At 38.9% G+C, this 23,047-nt stretch overlaps 1 protein-coding gene across 1 annotated transcript in view; it reads left to right on the top strand.

Annotated features, from left to right (window-relative positions):
- Colec12 (collectin subfamily member 12) overlaps positions 1-23,047 on the top strand; it is a 181,168-nt gene that overhangs the window by 56,368 nt on the left and 101,753 nt on the right. The window lies entirely within an intron of this gene.

The following is a 23,047-nucleotide window of genomic DNA, read 5'->3' as shown; positions in this document are numbered from 1 at the left end:
AGTTCCACTACAGTGATGTTCTGCCAACACAAAGATTACAGCATCAGACCCTGTTTTATCTCTTCAACCCCAACCTCCCTGGTTTTCATTTTGGAAACTCTACTGTGTTTATCCCATGATGATGACAAAGTGGTTAGAAAAGATTACTACAAAAAAAAATAATAATATTTTCAAGAGAGACACAAAGGCACTGATACAGACAGGCTTTAGAGAAAGACAAATTTTGTGGCTACCACTTGGGTATTGGAAAGCAGCAGAAGTATTGTTTTTCGGTCTCAGGAGTGCAGCCTTTCCCATTGAATTTTTGGGGTATGTCTTTTCACGCCCACTATTCCCAGAAGTCAGATTTCCATCTCCCCATCCAAAGTTACAATTTACCTTGACTGCTGGCTGTTTTTGAAGAGTTCTCAAAGTGACCATTACCGATAGTGAATGTTATAGTTTTTCCTCCCCATATGATTACATTCTTGATATATTTTGCTACTGGGGGAAAAAAAATCGTAACTTTATATTTAGTTACATCAGAGAGGACAGGACATACCATTGAACTGTTTTAACTTTGCCTTCATTGTGTATTAGCCAAAGATCCAAGAACTAGTGATTATTTCTTCTGGTTATGTCATCAGTGAAGGGGTGGGCTTCACTAAAGGAGAAACTGGGGTTATTCCATCCCGCTTTGGCTCATAAAGAGAGCGCAGTAGAGTAGATTCTCTGCACACTGAGGTCATGAACTACCATTTTCCTCCAGTGCCTCTATGGTGGGTCTGTTTCACTTGGTCTGGCAAAGTAGTCAGTTTCCATTCAAGAAGCCAGAGTGGGTGGCCTCTGTTCAGCACACCAAGTAGGAACTGTGGGTGAGTGTCCAGAAGTGCTAGTCTTCTCTGTTTTCTCACTATCTCCTCAGAAACGGAGGAGGCCCATGCTGCCCCTGAGGAAAGTGGGTAGGTGTCTGATTGGCTCTGAGGAAATCAGATCCTGCTTAGCCAGCAAGGTGTCCTCCTTTGTAGGAAGGTACTAGTGACACCTATCTCTCTTGGATGGAATCACCATTTGACCCTGAGTTATGTATAGACATGGGAATTTACTAGAATACTGTGTTTGTTGGTTAACTAATAATGTCCAAGTTTTTTCCCCCTGTGAATTCTTATTTTCATTTGTCTTCTATACGTACCAAGGAGTGGAATTACAAAGCCAGTTTGAAATTCTATATTCAGTTTGGAGAAATACTCAAACCGTTCTGACACTTCTCTTTTTAATCTAGGTCAACAACTTTTGGTGAACAAATTCATGAAGCCAACAAGAATTGTTTTTCTAAAATAATTCCAAACCTACCAAAGTTTGTGGGTTTCAGTTAACCAACAAACACCGTGTTCTAGTAAATTCCCATGTCTATACGTAACTCAGGGTCAAATGGTGGTTGCATCCAAGAGAGATTTGTGTCAGTAGCACCTTCCTACAAGGGAAGATACCTCACTTGCTAAGCAGGATCTGATTTGATCACATATATAACTAAGGCTATATAAGCCAAGGAAAGTCTGACTGCATGGGATTTGTGCAACACAGCCTTTAATAGGAAGGGATTCTACATGTGACTGAGGGCCATGTAATTTGCAGAATGACATCACTCCCTTCAATTGCATGAGCCAGAGAAGCCCATAAACAGCTAGCATCTTGAACATAAATAAAGTGGTAAAAATGATCAAGAACAACGCTTAAGGCGATAGTAAACCCTCAAGGCGTGTTAGTCAGCTTTCTGTTACTATAACAAAAATACCAGAGACCACCTACTTAACAACAGGCAAGGTTAATTTTGGCTCAGAGTTGTAGAGGTTCCAGTTCATGATCAGTTGACTCTGTTGCTAAGGGCCTTTGTTGGGGTATCATGGTGGGGTGGGTAGTATTTAGTAGAGCAACCTACTCATCTTATGGTGACCAGGAAGTAAAGAGGCAGGAAGGGAACAGGGCACACCTGCAATGACCTCACTTCCTCGCATTGAGCCCCATCTTTTAAATTTTCACCACTTCTCAATAGCACTATGGCCTGGGGACTAAACACAAGGACCTATAGAAGACATTCTCAATCCAAACTAGCATAAGGCAAACTGTGATGAGATGAATGCTTACTTTTTTCAAAAACCTATTGATGTGTTTATATGCGTCAGGACCCTTAAATCCTGAAGACAAATGAATAGGATAACTCAAGATGATTAGGGAGAAGTCAGATGGAAAATATAGATGAAATATATGTCTTTTTGTTTATTTTAGGAGGGCTCCATAATACAAATGAACAACTGACGAAATGTTGCAGGGTACTTTAAGATCATTTGGACTTCTTTTTAATAAAATAGTAGTTTGCAATTAGAAAAGTAATTATTATTATTCATGCAGAGAGTAATGAAACTTTGGTAGGTTTGGAATTTTGTTTTAGAAAAAAGAATGTTCCCTTTTTGCATTCTTGTTAGCTTCATGAATTTGTTCACCAAAAGTTGTTGACCTAGATTAAAAAGAGAAGTGTCAGAACGGTTTGAGTATTTCTCCAAACTGAAGATAGAACTTCGAACTGGCCTTGTAATTCCACTCCTAGGTATGTATAGAAGACAAATGAAAATAAGAATTCACAGAAAGAAAAAAAAAAACTTGGACATTGTTCATGATAACCAAAAAGCGAATGATGATATAATGAATGATCTATATAATGTGGCATATCCATACATGGAATGTTATTTGGTCATAAAATGAAATGAAGTTCTGATACACGAAACAATGTGGATGAACCTGAAAGTATTAATCTGAGTGAAAGAAACTATGCCCAAAAGGTCACCAGTCGTATAATTCCATTTAAATGAAATATCCAGAACAGGCAAATTTATAGAGACCAAAGGCAGGTTAGTGATTGGGGTATGGGGGACTGCTCATGGGTATGGAATTTCTTTTGGTGTGCGGAGAAGGCTCTAAAATTGATTGCAGTGATCGCTGTGTAACTCTGCAAATATACTAAAAATCATAGCATTTTACACTTCAGAGAGGTGAAATGTATAGTATGTGGGTTTAATTATTATGTCAAAGAAAGATAAATGTTCGGTCCACCGCATGATCAGAATTGCAGAATTTCGAATAATTGGAGTGCAAATGAATGAGATCTTAAATTACAACATAGGCTTCATTTGCAAGTTACTAGGAGGCAGGTTGAGGAATGGTAGCTATAACCTAGGAGAGACTGATAATGCTTTTCCCAGGGTTCTCTGAAATCCACACTCAGTGGAATTCTGTGCCACATTGAAAGAACAAGTGCATGTTATTGCAGTCTCTGGCACTCATTTCTTTCTGTTCTCCATATGAAAACCATTGCCCTGGTCAGGTTTGATTATTTTGTTATATGTTTGCCAGAGAGTGCCAAATGTCATGCAGGAAAGTAATTTTCAATGGGAAGTAATGAACTGTGAATGTCGTAGGAAAAGGGCAATGAGTCAGACCTGACCTCTATTTTAAAATAACACATAAGAAAAAAAAATCTTAAATTGAAATAGCTTAAGCTGACAAAATAAACACAAAACATTAAAAAAAAATCCAACTATTTTTCTTGATGAAGTATTCTTTTTGATGTGGAAAAGCATTGTGTATGTGATCATATCATGCACACCCCTTAGAAAACCGCAGTTACCTCGGTTTTGAGAACCCAAGGGATGATCTGAAGATATTTTTCCTGGCAACTCTAAATTTCTTTAAGGAAATATGGAAATATTGTGTGTCCTATCTCCTTTATATATAGATACATATTTTTTTTTCAGATAAAAATGTTGTTTTAGCCAGGCGCAGTGGCACACACCTATAATCCCAGACACTCAGGGAGGCAGAGACAGGAGGATCACAAGTTCAAAACCAGGCTTAGCAACTTAGTGAGGCCTTAAGCAACTTAGCTAGACTGTGTCTCAAAAGAAAAACTAAAAAGGCCTGGGGTTAGAGCTCAGTGGGCTCAGAACCCAGTACCAAAGAAACAAAACAACAACAAAAACAAAGTAAAATGCAGCGAAAGTTGTTTTCACATTGGAGAAAGATAGTTTTCTTATTTATGTTTTAACCTTTTCTCATTTCCTTTCCTCTATCCCACTTTCTTTCTTATATTTCGTAAAAATTTTGCTATAAAAATTGAAAGTGTCAGGATTGGAAGCTACTTCTGGGAATATCATATCTCAACATTAAATTAGTTTCATGAAAACTGCTGATACTATGCTGAAATGTACATATGGGCTCATATTTTCTCATTTGCATGGTTTTATTGACTCTACAGATGGGATATTAGCTCTAGGTTTAACTTCAATTATGTCAGCATTTTCACCTGTTATTGGACCAGCCTGTAAATTGTGGATTTTAGACTCTATCCCAGTGATCTCCAAAGTATAGTATAAACATGTTTTTTTTCAAAATCTGAAAAAAAGACACTTAAGTTATAATACTCTTTAATGTATCGATCAACATAGTATATGTATAATTCATAAATTTATATATATAAATTCAGTATGTATATATATAAATTCAGTATATATATATAAATTCAGTATATAAATATATAAATTCAGTATATAAATATATAAATTCAGTATATATATATATATATATATATATATATATATATATACTGAATGCTACTGGTTACTTTGTTTCTGATAAGGATATTTGATTGAAAAGTTGGGAGAGTTCTCTCCTTTATTCTTAGCCTTCTCTTTCTCATTGAAACTTAACCCTTCTTTACACTTAAGCCACTTGATGAATCCCCACAGTCCTTCCTTTCCCTGCACCATTGGGTGGAGGGAATGCAGGCATGCACTGAAGCCAAGAGGACTTTAGAGTTCATGAGCAGACAGACATTTTGCTCTGAAAATCGGAGCACAGCCACACTCTCAGAGCCAACTGTTTTTAACCACTATTTAAACAGAAGACTCAAGAGGAGGATTTAAACAAAAAGTTAAAGCAGTTTCACTGCACTAACCAAAAGACATAAAAATGAATATGCAAGCTCATTTTCTTTCCAATTCAATTTTTGGTTTCTTTCAGCCATGAGAAAATAGATGTATTCACATTTATCCAGATTTGGAGATCTCCGGCAACAATTGAACTCCAATCTAAAGATAATGGACGTCAGTTAAATACTCATTTGTCCATGTGAGGTGGGAAAATTAGAAAAGTTTTCATTCTTTTTTTAATATTTATTTTTTAGTTGTAGTTGGACACGATACCTTTATTTATTTATTTTTATATGGTGCTGAAGATCAAACCCAGGAACTCGCAATGCTAAGCAAGCGCTCTACTACTGAGCCATAATCCCAGCCCAAGGTTTTTGTTTTTTAAGAACTTACAAAGTAGTTAGAAAGAAAGCATGTATATGCAGAGTACACATTTTCATATATATTTTTTTGGATGGGGGGTGGAGAGTACCAGTGATTGAACTCACTTGACCACTAAGCCACATCCCTAGCCTTATTTTGTATTTTATTTAGAGACAGGGTCTCACTAAGTTGCTTAGGGCCTTGCCATTGCTGAGGCTGGCTTTGAACTCATGATCCTTCTGTCACAGCCACCCAAGCAGCTGGGATTAAAGGCATGCGCCACCACACCCAGCTTTTATATATGTATATGAAATATGTATATAATATATAATATTAATATTATTATATAACCTGTTAACGCATGTGTGGAACATTAGTGAGCAATCAGGACTGTATATGAGACAGCCTTGATTTGTTAGTAAAAAGATATTACTCTTGCTAGCAGATGTCTGGACCAAACAAACCCTTGCAGGGACTTCTAGCTTTGTGACAGGTAACTCCATCACTTTGTAGAGGAGCTGGAGATGCCTTCACCAGTGTATAGAGGAGCTGGGAGAAAGGTTCTAGGAGTTTGGAGAAAGCAGAGCTTCCTTTGAGCTGAAATGCTGAAAATTTCAGAAGCAAGATGAAAGCTGAATTCTCATAGAGCTGCAGCATATGCAAAGAGCAAGAAACACACCACACCTAGCAACTTAAAACTTAAGCCTCTCTTACTGAGAGTGCTGAGGGGATGGGGCTAAATGTGGGCATAGGTTTTCTTCTTTTTTTTAGGAGGGGGCATATCAGGGATTGAACACAAGTGCACTCAACCACTAAGCCACACGCCCAGCCCTATTTTGTATTTTATTTAGAGACAGGGTCTTGCTGAGACAGCACCTCACTGTTGCTGAGGCTGGCTTTGAACTCTTGATCCTCCTGCCTCAGTCTCCAGAGCTGTTGGGATTACAGGCATGCGCCACCTTGCCCAGTGATAGTTTTCTTAATCAGGCCTCCCAGCAGCTCCATCTCGATAGGCTCACCCAAGATTGTGACAGTCAGGTTCCAGAGGCAGTCTCTCTGCCTACACCCTGATCCCTAATGCCAGGATGGGCCAGGGGAATCACTGGAGAGGGACTTAGAAAGCCTGGATGTTGTCACCTAATGGAAGGCAGTTGAACTTCCCTAATACAGAATCCCAAGTTGCTGTAGCTGGCTTTGAACTCCATACTGTTTTCCATAATGACTCCACAATTAGAACCTTTGGGGAGTGGACAGTGCCCCAATGGAGATTGAATACCTGACCTCAAGTGATAGCCCACAGTCAAAATGCTGGTGCACTAACAATATTGCATAAAATCACCTTCAGGCTGTGTGAACAAAGAGTATCTGGAACATGAATGAATTTTATGTTTAGACTGGGATACTATCCCCAAGATATTGCATTGTGTATCAGAAAAAGTTCCAAATGTTATTATCTTGTTTGAGGTTGGCATGTCAGATCTAAGCTAGGGAGCCTGCAGTGGCAACAAAGAGAAGGACGGAATGATTGGAGCATGGTGTCATCCCAGTGACTTGGAGACCCAGGCAGGAGGATCGAACATTTGAGACCAGCCTCAGCAACTGGGTGAGAGCCCAAGTTGCTGTAGCTGGCTTTGAACTTGCGATCCTCCTGCCTCAGCCTCCCCAGCTGCTGGGATTATAGGCATGTACCACCGTGCCTGGCTCAGAAGCAGTTTTTAAAGTAAATTACATGACTTCATTTTAAGAGAGTGAAGGGGTAAAATAAATTAGAATAATAGTGTGGGAAGAGACTTTAGACAGTTATGACACATAGTTCAAGACTCAATTTAAGTGTTACATGTCTCTGCCATTTTCTCTCCCTGGCAGATTTGGGAGCCTCCTCTTTGGTACTTGAACATCACCTGTTTTGTGCTTTTATTATTGCCGTTCATTTCATCAAACAATCATTCTTGTTATACTTGTCTGTTTTGTAGACTCTGTAATGCCAACCTTGACCAGAAAGATTTGTCTCCTTTATCTTCATCCTTCATGTCTGACATAGAGTTGCTATTCAATAAACATTTGTTGGATAATTGTTCTGATCCCTTAATATATTTGTTTTTCTTTCAAACCTTAGATTTTATCACCTCCATCAAATACCTGAGTTTTGGAAAGGTTAAACCACTCACCATCACAGGTGATTTGGGGGAAATGTTAGGTTAGACCACGCTAAATAGCTCCCCTGAAGTGGACGTCATTCTAAAGGTTTAATGCACCTTGTCCGTCTCCACAGAAAGTTAGGCTATGCAACTTATGTGATCAAGGGACAGTTTTCTAACCATCTGTGGAGACTACTTCAAAGAACACACTTTGGGAAACACTGAGCTTAATCCTTTGGAAGTGTTCATCATACTGTGTGATGCTGAATGTATATAGAGAGCAAAGCAGACATGGTCCTTGCTCTCTCTGGCTTAGACTCTGGTTTAGGGCATTCATGGTAATAGAAATAATGAAGACCCTGTCCACATACTCAAACCAACGAAAATAGCGTCCATTCTGTTTCATGTTTTTATCTTCCTTTTGCTAGTGAATATATCCCAATAAAAATTGACGTGGAAACGAAGCATATTTTTCTTTATATACTCAAACTAATAGGAAAATGTAATGAAGTGGTAAAATAAATACGGATGAATAATATTCTATTGCATACCATTTATTCATACATACCAACTAGGTTGTTTCTATATCTTGGCTAATGTGAATAATTCTGTATGACATGGGAGTGTAGATATGTCTTTGAGAAACTGATTTACTTTTCTTTGGTTATATATCAGAAGTTGGATTGCTGGATCATATAGTAGTTCCATTTATAATTTTTTGAGAAAAATCCATACTGTTTTCCATAATGACTGCACCATTCTACAGTCTTACCAGACGAATACAAGGGTTCCCTTCTTCCATATCCTTTCCAACATGTTGTCTCTTAGTTTTTTTTGGTAATAGTCATTCTAACAGGTGTGATGTGATATCTCATTGTGTTTTCAGTTTGGAATAGGTTAATTTTATAGTTATGTGAATTATATCCCAGCAAATGTTGTTAATGAATTGGAACAGGGAAAAAAATCCATGTTTCTGGAGACCATGATGTTTAGCAAATTTGGATCATTGTAGATCCAGTTTTTTGTTTTTAATTTTTTATTTGTTGTGTGTGTGTTTTCCAGGTTTTCTTTCTCACTCGGTCCTAGACACCTTTTCTCATTTATTCATTCATTCATTTATTGACCCATCTACATATTCTTAGTGGGCTTTGAAGATAATGGGCCATTTTGGTTGGTATAGGCATGTGGATGGCCACTACGAATAAAATGAGGAATCTCTTTTTTTAGGGGGAGGGGTCGGTTTACCGGTGATTGAACTCAGGGACACTCGACCACTGAGTCACATCCCCAGCCCATTTTTGTATTTTATTTAGAGGACGTGTCTCAATGAGTTGCTTAGTACCTTGATTTTGCTGAGGCTGGCTTTGAACTCACAATCTTCCTGTCTCAGCCTACCAAGCTGCTGGGATTACAGGCGTGGGTCACTGCACCCTGTTAAAATGAGGAATATCTTAAGGAGTTAATGGTTTTTAGGGAAAAGCAGACATGGAAGCACATAATGATTAAACAGTGAGGAATGTACCACTGTGATGTCTACACGAAGAGTAATGGGATGTAGTTGGTTTCTTAGAGGAAGGGCAGAGGAAAGAGAGACGGACATTTGAGTTGGCTCTTGAAAGTGTTCCAGCTAGACGTGGCATGTTAAAGGCAGCCAGGTTGTATCCAAAATTGTTATTCCTTCTCCCTTTGTTTATTATTTCTTCTGTCCCGTTGCTCCTTTAACTTCTCGCTATGATGGCCTCATCCCCTAACATCAAGTCTGGTTTTCTTTCTTCTATGGCTGTTAAAAAGATCCAATGAACATTTTTAGATGTGAGGTCATTGGGAATTGTGGAATGAGAATTTTGGATCCTATATTGTAGTTCTGATATATCTTCTTTTTTTCATAAAGTTCAACTACACTCAATGTACAAATCCTTGAAGTATTGAATGTAAAATGCAAATGTTCACTTAAGATCTCATTGTTTAAAAATAATAAATAGTTGGCAGAAATACAGGGTATATTAAAATTTGGAATGAATTTTAGTTCCATGATATAGTACCACTTTATATTTGAGCTCAGCTATCAACTTGGAAGACACAAATTAGGAAAAGAAAATTACTAGTTCATCTATCAGCCTGGGCTATAATAGTATGAGGTGTAGGTTGGCACTCTTGGCTTTACAACATCTGAAATCACTCATGTCTGCTTTTTAAATATCCAGTGGTATTTCTATGATCAAATTTATTCCATTTTTTTACATTTTATTTTATAATGTGGCTTTTCTATGACAATCTAGCACATATGTCATCTTACCCCTTTCGTACTTCTTTAAAAGGTTAAATTCAAAATACATCCTAGAGTTCAGAGCTGAATTACCATTGACTATATACATGTAACATATGTATGTAGGCTGTAAATTTTCAAAAAGTATATTTCTTCAGAAATATGTGTGCCATGAGATAACAGGTCAAAGCTTTAAATTCTGCTTTCCCTAGTCTGTTTTATTGGTTGTCAGAGAAAGGTTAGATTTTTTTTCCCCCCTTAACTTCTACTTGTAACTCATACCATCTATTAAATGAACTAATAAAGGCAAAAGAGTTTAGAAAAGTGCTGGGTGCCAGGTAAGAGCTCAACAAATGCAAGCTACTGCCATTGCTATGATTTCTCCAAAGGCTGTCCTTAAAGCCCAAATATGTTTGCATGAAGTTGCACCATCTGGGTTGAGTCAAGCCACTTATCCAAATCAGAATAAAACTTTTTAGCCCTGGAGTCACTTCCTGTCCTTTCTGATTGTACTTAGGAATACACTACAGAGAGAGATAACTAGCTATCGACTGAGCAAAGAACTGCATGTTCCTCATTCTGCAGGGCACAGACACCACCAGCACAGTAAAAACCCACTGCAAAATGAAGAGAGAAAAGAGACTGCAGAAACAGCCTTGGGAAAAAAAAAATCCAGTTTAAGTGGAGAGTCATGGGACAGGTCAAAATGGGCAAGGGAAAGAATTTTAGAGAAATGAAAATGCTGTGCAGGTGGCCACCCTGAAGCTAATTTAACTTGGGTCATCTGTGATCTCTTCCAGCTGTGAACATGTACATGGTGGCCCAGTGGCCCAGATGTTCCTCCTTGGTTTTTATGTTGGATAGCCCATAAAATGGAAACAGGATTGGAATTTAATTCTAGGCCTTCGACAGCAGTCCTGTCGTCAATATTTAATGGAGCTGTTCTCTAAAAATATAGGGTCCTGGTAACAGAGTCCCTGGTGTGTCCCCAGACAGTGTAGGCTGTAATTTCTCAGTGGCTGCTGCCTGCATCTCTCCACGGTCTGTATCACCCCTTCTCTGATTTTATTCTTCTCAGGGAATTGCTTCTCACCTTCAAAGCTCCTAGTTTGTGAGACTTTGTGATTATTTCTAGTTTAAAAGCTAGAAATCTCTGAAAAAAAATGCAGGTATGGTCCTACTTATATTTTTATAGCAAAGTCAATTGATTGACAGATATTGAGTAGGAGTATTTCAGTGTTGGTGACTATCAACCATGTGAAGCATAGAAAGAAAATAGGAAATGTGGCCCTTGGACTCAACTCACTTGCCTTCTGGTTATGGAGGAATGAGTCGCAGGCACCAGACCATCAGAAAGAAGTGCAAAAACTCTTCCATAGCTGTTAATAGAAAAGACTACATACTCCTTGTGATCTACCTCTATTGGTGACTTTAGTTCAGGTAGGCTGGACATGTGGCCTGCCTATCTCAGTTGAATACAGAGATCTATGTGATGTTTAGAGAAAACCTGATTTACAGAGTGGAACCCCAAATCTAAGTGGCAGAAAGTACCCCTTTTTTCCTTTATTACCTGTAAAAAAATAGATGCCTAGCTGAAACTTTTCTCTATTTAGTCCTCTGGTAGAGGAGGGCCTATTGGAACAGAATTAAAAAAAAATATTCTGATGTGCTTTTATTGATTAGAGCTGTGTACAATGATAATCTTTCTACTATATGTAAAATACAATAACATTCAAATATCCCATACCAAAATAGCTTATTGACAAATTCCAGTATTCAATACAGAATAGTTCTATCTGCATTCATTAAAAAAAAAAAAGCTACTATGTTTATCTTGGAACATTTACATTTAGGCCATTATTTCACAATTTGGTAATCTGAGTACTCCAATTTTAAGATGACTTTCTCATTGTTGAAGTTTGCTCTTTAATGTGCTATTTGGGACTTCTCAATTCATTCCTGCATGTGATATACCGTGGAGTTGGGACCTTGTCTTTGCCCTGTGCCCCGTCAGTGTTCTAAATGCAGCCTACCAATACTAGCTTTTTACACCCAGCCTGAGGGTACTTAGAGAAAAATAGCCCTTGCACCTGCCTGCCACTTGCACTGATATCAAGATGTTCCTTTCTGCCATGTTTAAACTCTCTTTACCTTCCCCACAGGGCATCAGATCACATGGGTGACATTGAACAGAATTTAAATCACTAAGTGGCCTCTTTAATGGAACCAAGTAACTTGATCAAGAAGCGGTGTTATGACACAGTTTGATGGCCAACCAGAGGTTACTTGTTTCATAGCAATAATCTGGTGGACATACTATGCACATTAGTCATGGATTCTGACTTAAATTCTCTCCAGAGATGACACAGACATGTAGGAGACAAAAGGGGAAAGGTGAATGTTATTAAGAATATCTGACTGCCAGAAACACCATCAGAGTCTTCATGGACATTTGCTGTGAGAAGGAGATGAAGAGTCTAGATGTCCCTCCAAATTTCTGCTGTGTGTTATTAGAAACAAGCGCAAAGTTCCAGGAAATTCTTCAGGCTGATCCATCAAAATAGTCGTCATTATCTTTCAACACCTTTTCCATTTTGAAAACAAGTGAACTTCTTTGATTTATGTGCAGCAGGATGCTCAGTTTGATATTTATATCCAGATTTTGGATATGCTGAGTTATTTTTTTAAGAAGTGGGTGAAATTCTGAATGTTTTTTTAAAAAATTTTATGTACATTTTTTAGTTGTAGATGAACACACAGTATATTTATTTATTTTTATGTGGTGCTGAGGATCGAACTCAGTCTCTCACTACCTCTGGGTAATCAGAAAAAAGTCTATGGATAAAAAAAAGGGACTTCAAATATGTGCCTGTGTCACATACATTCACACACCAAAGATCTTGAATTCTCACCCTTTTTCTAATTAGAAATTCAACTGAAATACATTTTAGTGAACAGTAATAGAGCATTCATTATGTGCAAGAGAGTGCACTGGCTGCTGAAGTCTTTAAGAAACTCAGAATCCAGCTAAGGAAGTATAAGTGAAGATAATTATAATATCAAAAGTAAGTACTACTGGGACACAGTGGCCCATGCCGATAATCCCAGCAATTTGGAAGTCTGAGGCAGGAGGACTGCAAGTTTGGGGCCAGTTGGGGCAACTTAGTGAGACCCTGTCTCAAAATAAACTAAAAAATATGGGGATGTAGCTTAGTAGTAGTGCATCCCTGGCTTCCATCCCCAGTACTAGGGGGAAAAAGAGTACGTGCTAAATAAACACCCCAAAGCTGCTAATCAAAATCAGGGAAGTGGTTGAAGTGGTTGAGAAAAAAAGGCAAGAATGAGAGGATTAACATCCAAGATGAGCAAATGGTAAGAGCATTGGCTTCGAGGTGGGGTCAAGAAGGGGAATTCTAGGAATGGCAGGTCGTTTGGCTCAAGAGGAGGATATATGGAAGGCCAGGATGAGGGTTGAGTCAGGAAAAAATCCTTTAAGCTAAATCAGTAAGTTTCAGCAGGGATGATGCTTGCATGAAAAGCCACTTGACAGTTTCTCTAGGGAACAGGTAGCTGGGGAGAATGAACTTCATAGATTTGCTTTGGGAAGGTCATTTGGAGGGCAGGATGGTCTGAGAAGTGATTATAGAGAGGAGGTATCTAGGTAGGAATTTGAGTTGACCACTCACTGCCTCACACTGGGTAGAGGCCACGGCAGCCTGAGCTGATTAGCGGCCAGTGACAAAGACCTGTTGTGAGCCAAGAGTGGTGAAGAGAGGTCTTGCAGAAGAAGAAAGGGCCAGCTGTGGCTGTTCATACAGCAAAGAGGCGCTAAAACAGGGATCTCAAGCCGGTTCATAGTAGATTATGAAACCAAAACCTTAGCCCCAGTAAGGGAGAGCTGTCATGACAATATTGTGACCTACATTTATCTTTCTGGTTCATTATCAGCCAGAAAATTGTTTATATTTATATTTATGAATACAGTGCATTTTGAAGGATTGTGTATCTTTAGTTTCTTGAATTTTCAAATGAGGCTTTGAACCACTTTTCAACCATTGGCAGATTCTTCCAGGATACTTAACCCTCCTCCTCTTTCTCTTAATTGTATCTAGAAGAGTACCAGCTGCCAGAAGCAAAACTGATAGCAAGTGCATGATCATTTTAGTGGTTTGACTTTGTCTTTTTTTTTCCCTTTAAGGAAAAAAAAAGTCCATTTAGACTGAAATAAGTCCTACTTATTTTCAGCCTCCTATTGGTGTGGCTCAGAGCATCCAGTTTCACTTGAAGGACGACCAAAGAAGCATTCAATCTAGGAACAACATAGGGAAGTGAGGCAGAAGGGAACATTGAATTTGAAAAGGATGTGAGCACAGTTGGTGCTGCTGTAACATGACATACCACCTTCCTAGCAGTCACCGCACTGTGCAGAATCATGCCACAAGAAACACAGGCTCATGGGAAAAGTGGAGTAAGGGGAACCATCAGCAAAAACATTATCAGTGGCATATATTTAAAGAGCTATAAGATTCTAGTTAAAAATTTAGCCTAGTTTTATGTATTCAGTGGTGAAGAAGTACATACATACTACAGTGAATATAACACTTGACTTTGAAGAGTTTTCTTGAGGAGGTAGGAGCCTGGAGGTAGCAGCTTGATCCAGAGGTGGATGGAGGCATCTGAAATCAGATGGAAAGTGAAAACACCAGATGTGCACATGTGGCTTATGACACCCGAGGAATCAAGGCAGCTGGTAGAGGTCTAAGATGTGTATATGGGGCTTGGGCTGTAGCTCAGTGGTAGAGCACTTATCTAGCATGTGTGAGGTACTGGGTATGATCCTCAAGCATCACATAAAAATAAATGAATAAAATTAAGGTATTGTATCTATTTACAACTAAAAACATAAAGAAGAAGATGTGTATATCGTGTGCTTCTTGTGTTTGCCAACATGGCTCAGTTTCGCCAGGTGACATTTCTATGTTCACTTAATGGTTCTCACAGGAGAAAACATGCACAGCTCTCCCCCCACCTAAAATAAAATGGGGGAAATTCATTAGAGACTTAACTTGTCCCTGGATGTATTAATTGTATTAAAAAATTGTATTTTCAAAATAAGAGCTATAGGAGAACTGAATGAAATCATATCCTCTGATGTTTATATAAGGAGTTCAAGGCCAAATGAGGGTTAGTAGTCAAGTGAGGAGCTGTGCTGGGTGTGGATTTCTGGACGTCAGGCTTCTGTCACACCAGGAGTGTCCACTTCATTCTGTTTACTCTTTTACTGTATTTTAAAAACTCCTGTCATTATTATAGTCAGTATTCATGATAATTTTGTGTTAGTACTTGTCTTAATATTGGATCTCAGGACTAGATCTTTAAGGTAGATACGAGAACTTAAAGTTTCCCAAAACTCAAATATTTGTTAGTAGGTGAATGAATTCATGGTTAGTGAGTGGACATGAATCAAGTCCAGATTTGCTATAGACCCAGCTCCAGACCTAAGAGTGTAGATAGAAATATAGAGAAGATATATTACATACAGTCACCCCTCAGCATCCATGGGAGATTGGTTCCTGTATCCCTTGAGGACACTAAAATTCAAGGATGCTTGTGTCCCTTATATAAAATGGTGTCGTATTTATATAGCTTATTTATATTGATTTATCTTCCCGTTTACTTTAAGTCATTCTTAGACAATTTGTAATACCTACTACAATGTCAATGCTACATATAGGATTGTTATACTGAACCGTATAGGGAATAATGACAAGAAAAACAAGTCTGTCCATACAGTTTGTTTTTGAATATTTTTCCTTTTTATTGGCACATTATAATTAGGCATAATAGTGAGATTCATTGATACTTATTTGTTTTGAATATTTTTGACCCACAATTGGTTAACTTCGTGGCTGCAGCACCTGTGTCTCTGGAGGGCTGACTGTATTGGAAGTTAAGGGTGACCGCACTCTTTCCATGTGTTACTTCAGGTCTTGGGTTGGTTTGCGTTTTAGTAAAATGAGTACATTATGGGCTTGTGACAGACCACAGGCAAGTTATTGAACTCCCTTGGATAATAGTAGTATCTACCTGACTTGGTTTTTGTAAGAGGTAATATACATAGACTTTGCGCAGTAACTGGAGATGGCAAGAGTTGGATGTGTCTCTTCCTTTTTAATAATAATAATAATAATAATAATTGCTATTGCTGCTGCTTTTCCAGTATCCCCCTCTATATATTGAAGGGAACCAGGGACCAGTGAATGTGTGAGATGGAGTCCTGGCACTTCTACTGAGCTCCAGGCGAGTCTTCTAAATTAGTTACTGGACATCTCTATCCAGCTATTAATAGGCCTTCAAACTCAACATAATTTGAAATCAAACCCATTATCTTCTTCCAAATGCCCTTCTTGTGAATCCCCCCCGTCCTTAAAGCCATCCCAAGCTAGTCCTCCGTTGTCCTTTACTCTGTTTTCTCCTTCTTCATCAACATCTGTAGGTCATTCATTCATTCAGCTATGATTTTATTGAGGTAAATGTGTCTTAGATCATCTGCAAAGTGCTTCAAGAAAGAAACGTGAATCCATGTCCAGATGTAAACGATGCAGAGCCTGAACCAAAAGCCACATCAGAAGGCCAGTCATTGTGAAATGTGTGGACTATCTGTTAAGAGGCCACACAGTATGGCCATCGCTCCATGTTGTCACCCACTTAAATACAAAGTTTAGCCATGTACAGTGGGTGTAATCGTGGGGTCAGTCCATATTTTTAAAATTTTGGCCCCTTGGATAAACAAAAAAATATTTGTCAAGAAATCTAGTTTTATTATCATTGTATTCATTTTGGGTCCTAAAAATGTTCTTTCACGTGATGTGGCTCTATTGTGAATGATTTCCCTCTTCATTATAATATTCAGTCTTTTAGTTGGATTTGTATCTGTGTGATGATTTTTTTATAGTGCTATAAAGGTAGGTCGAAGCAATTTAAAATTGACTTTTCAATTGAAAAAAAATAGGCTGGATTTGTAAGTTTTGCTTAGTCTATGTATGTTCATATCTCAGCAGTTTGGTCTCTGTAAATGAAACCTTAGCGATCTTTTAATTCACTTAACGTTTAAAATTCACCATATAAGTGAAAGGGAAAATTATTTTTCAAAAATGTATTATTAGGATGTTAGAAAGTGTAGTTTTCCAAGGTAGGAATAATCAAGATGCATAGTTATCTAGGTACAATGTCTGTACTTCTCCAAGGGATTGATGGAGCAATTTCCATGTGCCAGGCCCTGTTCTGGGAGCTAAGGATGCAGAAGTGAGTCAAACAGAAGTCTGTGCCCCAAGGCGGCTTACAGTCTATTTGAAGAGATAGAGATAAATAACCAACCTATAATGCTGTTCAGTGATAAAAGATATGAATTAAAACAAAAGCAGTGAGAACTAGAATAAAGAGGTGCTAGTTTATTTAGATAGATGGGGTGCTGGGGAAATCTCCCATAGTTTGTAGAATCTTTCTCTGCCTGATTCTTCATTGGTATTTCATTAATTTACATAGCTTTGGAGTTAGACCTCCAAATGCACATCTACCTCTTGAATTTCTCCTGTCTCTTTCACTCTAGTACATATTCTCTGCCAGCTTGTGTTGGTAATGAGTTGCATGAAAAAATAGCTCATGTTGTTCGTTGTCAAATCAACCAAGTATAGAGCTTATCTACTGTCGTACACGTTGTCCTGACCTGAGTTTAAATACTTCGAAATATAGTTTCCATACTTCGAAATATGCAGCATAGTCATGATGGAGACAAAGTGCTTTCATTAAACACAGACACACACACACACACACACACACGCACACACACACACACACACACACACACACAGCATATGGATAACTGACAGTGTCCCAATATGAGCAAATTTTTAGTCTCAGGTTTTGTGACTTCACAATCTCTGGAGGACCTTCCTCCTTACTGTTTAGGAAAAAAAATCATTCCCCACTGCATTCTAAAAAATTAAAAGTCCTTCTTGTGTGTTAAGAATATGCACTTTGGCCTGTTAAAAAATTATGATTACCCAAAAGGGGAGGGGGCTTTTATGAGCTTTTACATTTTTAAAGTAAAGCCTTGCATCTGGTTAAAAAGTATCTTTTTGAAAAGCCTCTTTACTGTGTTTGTGTTCCCTAGTAAATATTATATTCATTCCTTAGATTATTTGCTCTAGGGAAAATTCATTTTGGCCTGATGTAATTTAACCCAAAAGGAGAAAAACATGAACTTAATGAAATCTTAATGGAAAGATATTATATCTATTATATTTATGTAGAGTTTGGTGCCTTATTATTTTCTCCCAAATTATATTGACTTATAATTTTTAAGTCTCAAAAAAACTTTTTATTTACCTAATTAAATGCAATACTGCCTTATTTGATGAATACCTTAAAGTAAATCTGTTCTAATGAACTCCCCGCTGACATGTGCTGCACATATAAATTGGGTATAATTTCTAATCAATCGCTGCCATCATAGCAGATTGCTGAGCAATTCACAAAATGTATTCTGGTCCATTTGATTCAGTTAGCCAATGAGTAGTTTGCAGCAACTAAGTATGTAGCACTATTGTGAACAGACAGATCTAATTTTTCTCTTCTCTTAAAAACGAGAAATACGGGCAGGGGTTGTGGCTCAGTGGTAGAGCACTCACCTAGCATGTGCAAGGCGCTAGGTTCGATCCTCAGCACCACATAAATAAATAAAATAAAGGTTAAAAAAAATGGAAAATACCACAAAATCATATGTATCTGAACCTTTTGGGTCTCTTTTAATTTGCAATGTTCTGATAAGGTTTGGATTTATATTGCTTAGGTTATTATTTTATTTTTTCAATTTAGGGTAAAATTTCTTATAATTTCCAAAAGTTTGGTAGTGTGCTCTTTTAAAAATTTCTTTTCGTTTCATTTATCTCCCCTTCCCCAAAGTGTAAATAAACTCCACAGGAGCAGGAACTTTATTTTAATCAGTGCTGTATTCCTAATTTCTAGAACAAGGTAGGGCCCATGGTAAACATTCAATCAGTATTGGGTGGAAAAAGTTCTTTTTAAGTGGTACTTCCATGGCAACAAATAGTAGTGTGTGGGGATGAAATTGCATATTTTAAAAAGATGACAGTTAAATACCAAAGGTGATGTGGGGGCGTATAGCTCAGAGGTAGAATGCTTGTCTAGGATGCATGAGACTCTAGATTTGATCCCCAGACCACAAAACCACCACCATGGCCAAAGGCAATTTTGAAAGGGGGAGAGAATGCGTCCCCAAAGCAGACAAGGGCAGGGTAGAATGGGGGTGTATGTTGAGCACCCTGGGGTGGGCTAGAATCTCCTCCACCCTAGGACATTAATGGTCTCGTATTGAATTCAATCGGTGCACATTTGAGGATGGTAATGAATTGTGCAAGTCACTAGAGAGACCCAAAGATGATTAAGACAAGATCCTTTACCCCAGTGGGTTAAGTACATAGAAGAGCCTGGGGTTTTTTAGTACCAACTAGAGATTTTCACATTTCTTCCAAGAGGGCTGCATCCCTGGGCCACTTCCTGGGACTCAGAAGAAGCCTCTGAAGGGCGAGACCTGAGAAATCACTCAGAACAGCTCTGCCCATCAGGGGCAAGATGTCTAACACTTCTAGCTTCATGGACTTGATGACCTCCAATTCTTGCTCCTTACAGTGTCTGTCTGTCTGTCTCTCTCTCTGGTATTGGGGATTAAACTCAGGGGTACTTACCTTCTGAACCACATCCCCAGCCATTTTTTTTTTATTTTTATTAAGAGACAGGGTCTTGCTAAGTTGTTTAGGGCCTCACTAAGTTGCTGAGGCTGGCCTCAAACTTGCAATCCTCCTACCTCAGCCTCCTGAATCCCTGGGACTTTTTTCAGGTTTAGTAACTGAAGGGCCAGGGGCCTGCATATTTTGAAATCTGACTTGGTGAGAGTTGTCTTTGTTAGCACTATTGGCATAGCTGACTTGGTCCTCCTGCTTACTCTACTGTGGATTGCATCGTTCTCACTTCAAAGATGAGAACCAGCAAATTAAACAACTTGCCTAGGATCACACTGTTTGCCAGTAGCTGAGCCTGCCCAGGAAAAGTGAGTCTTCCAACTCAGAAGTCAGTTCTGTTTGCATGACCCCATCTACCCAGGCTCACTCTGTCTTACAGACAGATAACATTGAATGTACCCCAACTTGTCTCTGAGTAGACTGTTGGTCAACATTAGAAATGTGAATGATTACAACTCCTCAGTGCATAAACTGCAGGCTGCCACCAACACTGTCTGAGAGGGATGCGTGTGTTCGCCTTTTTTAGAGACTTTGCTGCTTCAGGAAGCTATTTAGTCCCAGTTATCACAGACTCTAAGGAAAAATTAGAAATAGTAATGGCCTCAGAAGGAGAGAGAAGTGATACGTTTCTGTATTGTTGTGAAACCCTGAACAAGTTGTTTAATCTTTGTGAACCTTTGTCTCCTTATCTATAATCTGTCAATAATAAAATATCCTGCCTTATGGGTGGTTTTGCAAATTAAATGCATTCAAAGAAAATGCACACTAAGCTCTTAGTAAGGGCTTATACTAAGTGTTCTATGTTAGCTGTTACTCAAAGATTTTTTTTTTTAAGGTAAAGTCATGATTCTCATAGGAATGTCATATCAACATGTGTTAATGATGTCATTAAGTCACTAATTAATGGGAGAATCTGTGAGATGTTACAGAGAACTCAAGGGACAATCCAAAGAGCAGGCATGTTTAGCAGCAAACAGGAATGTTGAAGTGGACTTACTTAGATGCAAAACTGCCTTTTTCTACAGAGGAAGAAGAGAATCAATTGTATTTCCATTGGACAGAATCCATTGGTGTGTTATGACTGACAGTCATTCACATTGCTGTCAGTTGTCTTAGAGTTGTAAGATCAAATGCCACAAAACATGCAGAGACCTGATAGAATCAGACAATCTGGAAGGGCATGGAAGGTGACAGCTAATCTTCTATTGACAACATTCATTAATCATTCTTGCCCATTTCAGAATTTTTCACAATTATTCTCTACCAGTTATAATTATTGCTATTTCCTTAATTACTTCCTAGTAATGTTTTGAGGACCAATAAAATAATGTGCAGATGCCCCTCAACTTATGATGGGGTAACAGCCTGATGAGCCCATTGTAAATTGAAAATGCATTTAATACACCTAACCTACCCAACATCCTAGTTTAACCCAGCCTATCTTAAATGTGCTCAAAACTCTTACATTAGCCTATAGTTTGGGCAAAATCATTTCACCCAAAACCTGTTTTATAATAAAGCATTGAATATCACATGCAGTTTATTGAAAACTGGACTGAAAGTGAAAAGCAGCATTATTTTGCACCACGTTGAAGTAAAAAATTCACCGGTTGAATCATAATTATGTTGGGGACCATCTGTATATGAAAAGTGCTCTAGCAGCTATGGTTATGTTTTGTAAGTTGTATTGGAAGTATTAAAAGAGCAAGGTAAGGCAGGCCTGTCTGGGTCCTACCTCTGATTCTTTCTGTGTCACTGTGGGCTAGTCACTTAACAAAGGTTTGTGCCTTCATTTTTGTACCTTTGAGTCTTTGTGTTCAAGATTTGCTGCACAGGGTCACCGTGAGGATTAGATGAGGTAATAGATGGGAAGGTACTCTGGAGATGTGATTATATTATTGCTCCCAGATTAGGAGACTATAGAACAAGAGATGGGGTGGTGAGTTCTTCGACTCACAAGGTCATTGTTAACTGCAAGTTATAAATCACCTGGAAAAGTCTTTAACTCAGTAACAGTGATTTATAGTACTACTGTTAGTCCAAAAACACTTTTTCAATATTCACCCACATGTCCTGATGGCTCCAGAGAGGTGAGTGGTGCCAGGAATGGTAATGTTGATGACCATGGGGGCCATGTGTCCCTAATTAAACCTATACAGACTATATTTTATTCTCTTCAACCTCTAACCCCAGGGCTGTCATTCCAGAATCTCTCTTGGTTATCATGTAAAAAGAGGCTCCTTGAACCTGCCTATGGAGACCTAAGGAATTTGTAGGAATTGGGAAGGAAAAAACCTTTGGCCCAACACACTCCTTTCCTGGTCCAACTCTGTGTTTTGTCATTGAGAAGGGAGAAGGAGGGCTTGGAGGGAGTCCAGGACATAACCCTGAGAGTAGTGAAGGGAGATGAAGAAAAAGCCGAGATGGGAGGGGTTGGGCCTGCTTTGGCTGGAAGAGAGAAGACCCAGCAAGGCCCTCCGGAGGGAAAGATGCCTCCACAGATGCCAGCTTTCTTTCCACCGAGGCTGGCCCAAGGGTAAGCAGCTTCAGCCTCAGCTCAAGGATTTGGGTTATAGAAATGGGAGGGCTTTCTGGCTAAGTTGGTGAATTCTAGGGACACACTTAAGAAAGTTGCACTTATCGCCAGGCACGGTGGTACACACCTGTCATCCCAGTGGCTCAGGAGGCTGAGACAGGAGGATAGAGTTCAAAGCCAGCCTCAGCAAGGGTGAGGTGCTAAGCAACTCAGTGAGACCCTTTCTCTAAATAAAATACAAAATAGGGCTGGGGATGTGGCTCAGTGGTTGAGAGCCCCTGAGTTCATTCCCTGCTACCAAAGAAAGAAAGAAAGAAAGAAAGAGAGAGAGAGAGAGAGAGAGAGAGAGAGAGAGAGAGAGAAAGAAAGAGAGAGAGAGAGAGAGAGAGAGAGAGAGAGAGAGAGAGAGAGAGAGAGAAAGAAAGAAAGAAAGAAAGAAAGAAAGAAAGAAAGAAAGAAAGAAAGAAAGAAAAAAAGGAAGGGAGGGAGGGAGGGAGGGAGGGAGGGAGGGAGGGAGGGAGGAAAGAAAGAAAGAAAGAAAGGAAGGAAGGAAGGAAGGAAGGAAGGAAGGAAGGAAGGAAGGAAGGAAGGAAGGAAGGAAAGAAAGAAAGAAAGAAAGAAAGAAAGAAAGAAAGAAAGAAAGAAAGAAAGTTAGTTGCATGCAGTTCTTTCCTGGAAATTCTGAAGTACCAGAAAGGGTTTCTCCTAACCTGAGAGATTGTGGATCCAGCCTCTTGAGAGGCAGACACCAGCATGATTGTCCTACCTCGATTATTATGAGTAAGGGAGCCAGCTGAGGACAGGAGAGCCTGAGCCGTGGAACCGGGCTGCCTGTCCACCTCCTCTCCTTCCCTGTCTGTGAGGCAGCCGCAGGACACCCAGCAAGTCTGTGACATGACATTCCATGTCGCTTTCTGGTTGTGGGTCAGTTCACTGCCTTTCCTTCTACTGAGCTTCTTAAG

Source organism: Ictidomys tridecemlineatus, chromosome 13 (assembly GCF_052094955.1).
Source record: "Ictidomys tridecemlineatus isolate mIctTri1 chromosome 13, mIctTri1.hap1, whole genome shotgun sequence".
Taxonomy (NCBI): Eukaryota; Metazoa; Chordata; class Mammalia; order Rodentia; family Sciuridae; genus Ictidomys; species Ictidomys tridecemlineatus.
Note: the sequence above shows the minus strand (reverse complement) of the source record. Positions and strands in the feature narration are given on the sequence as shown.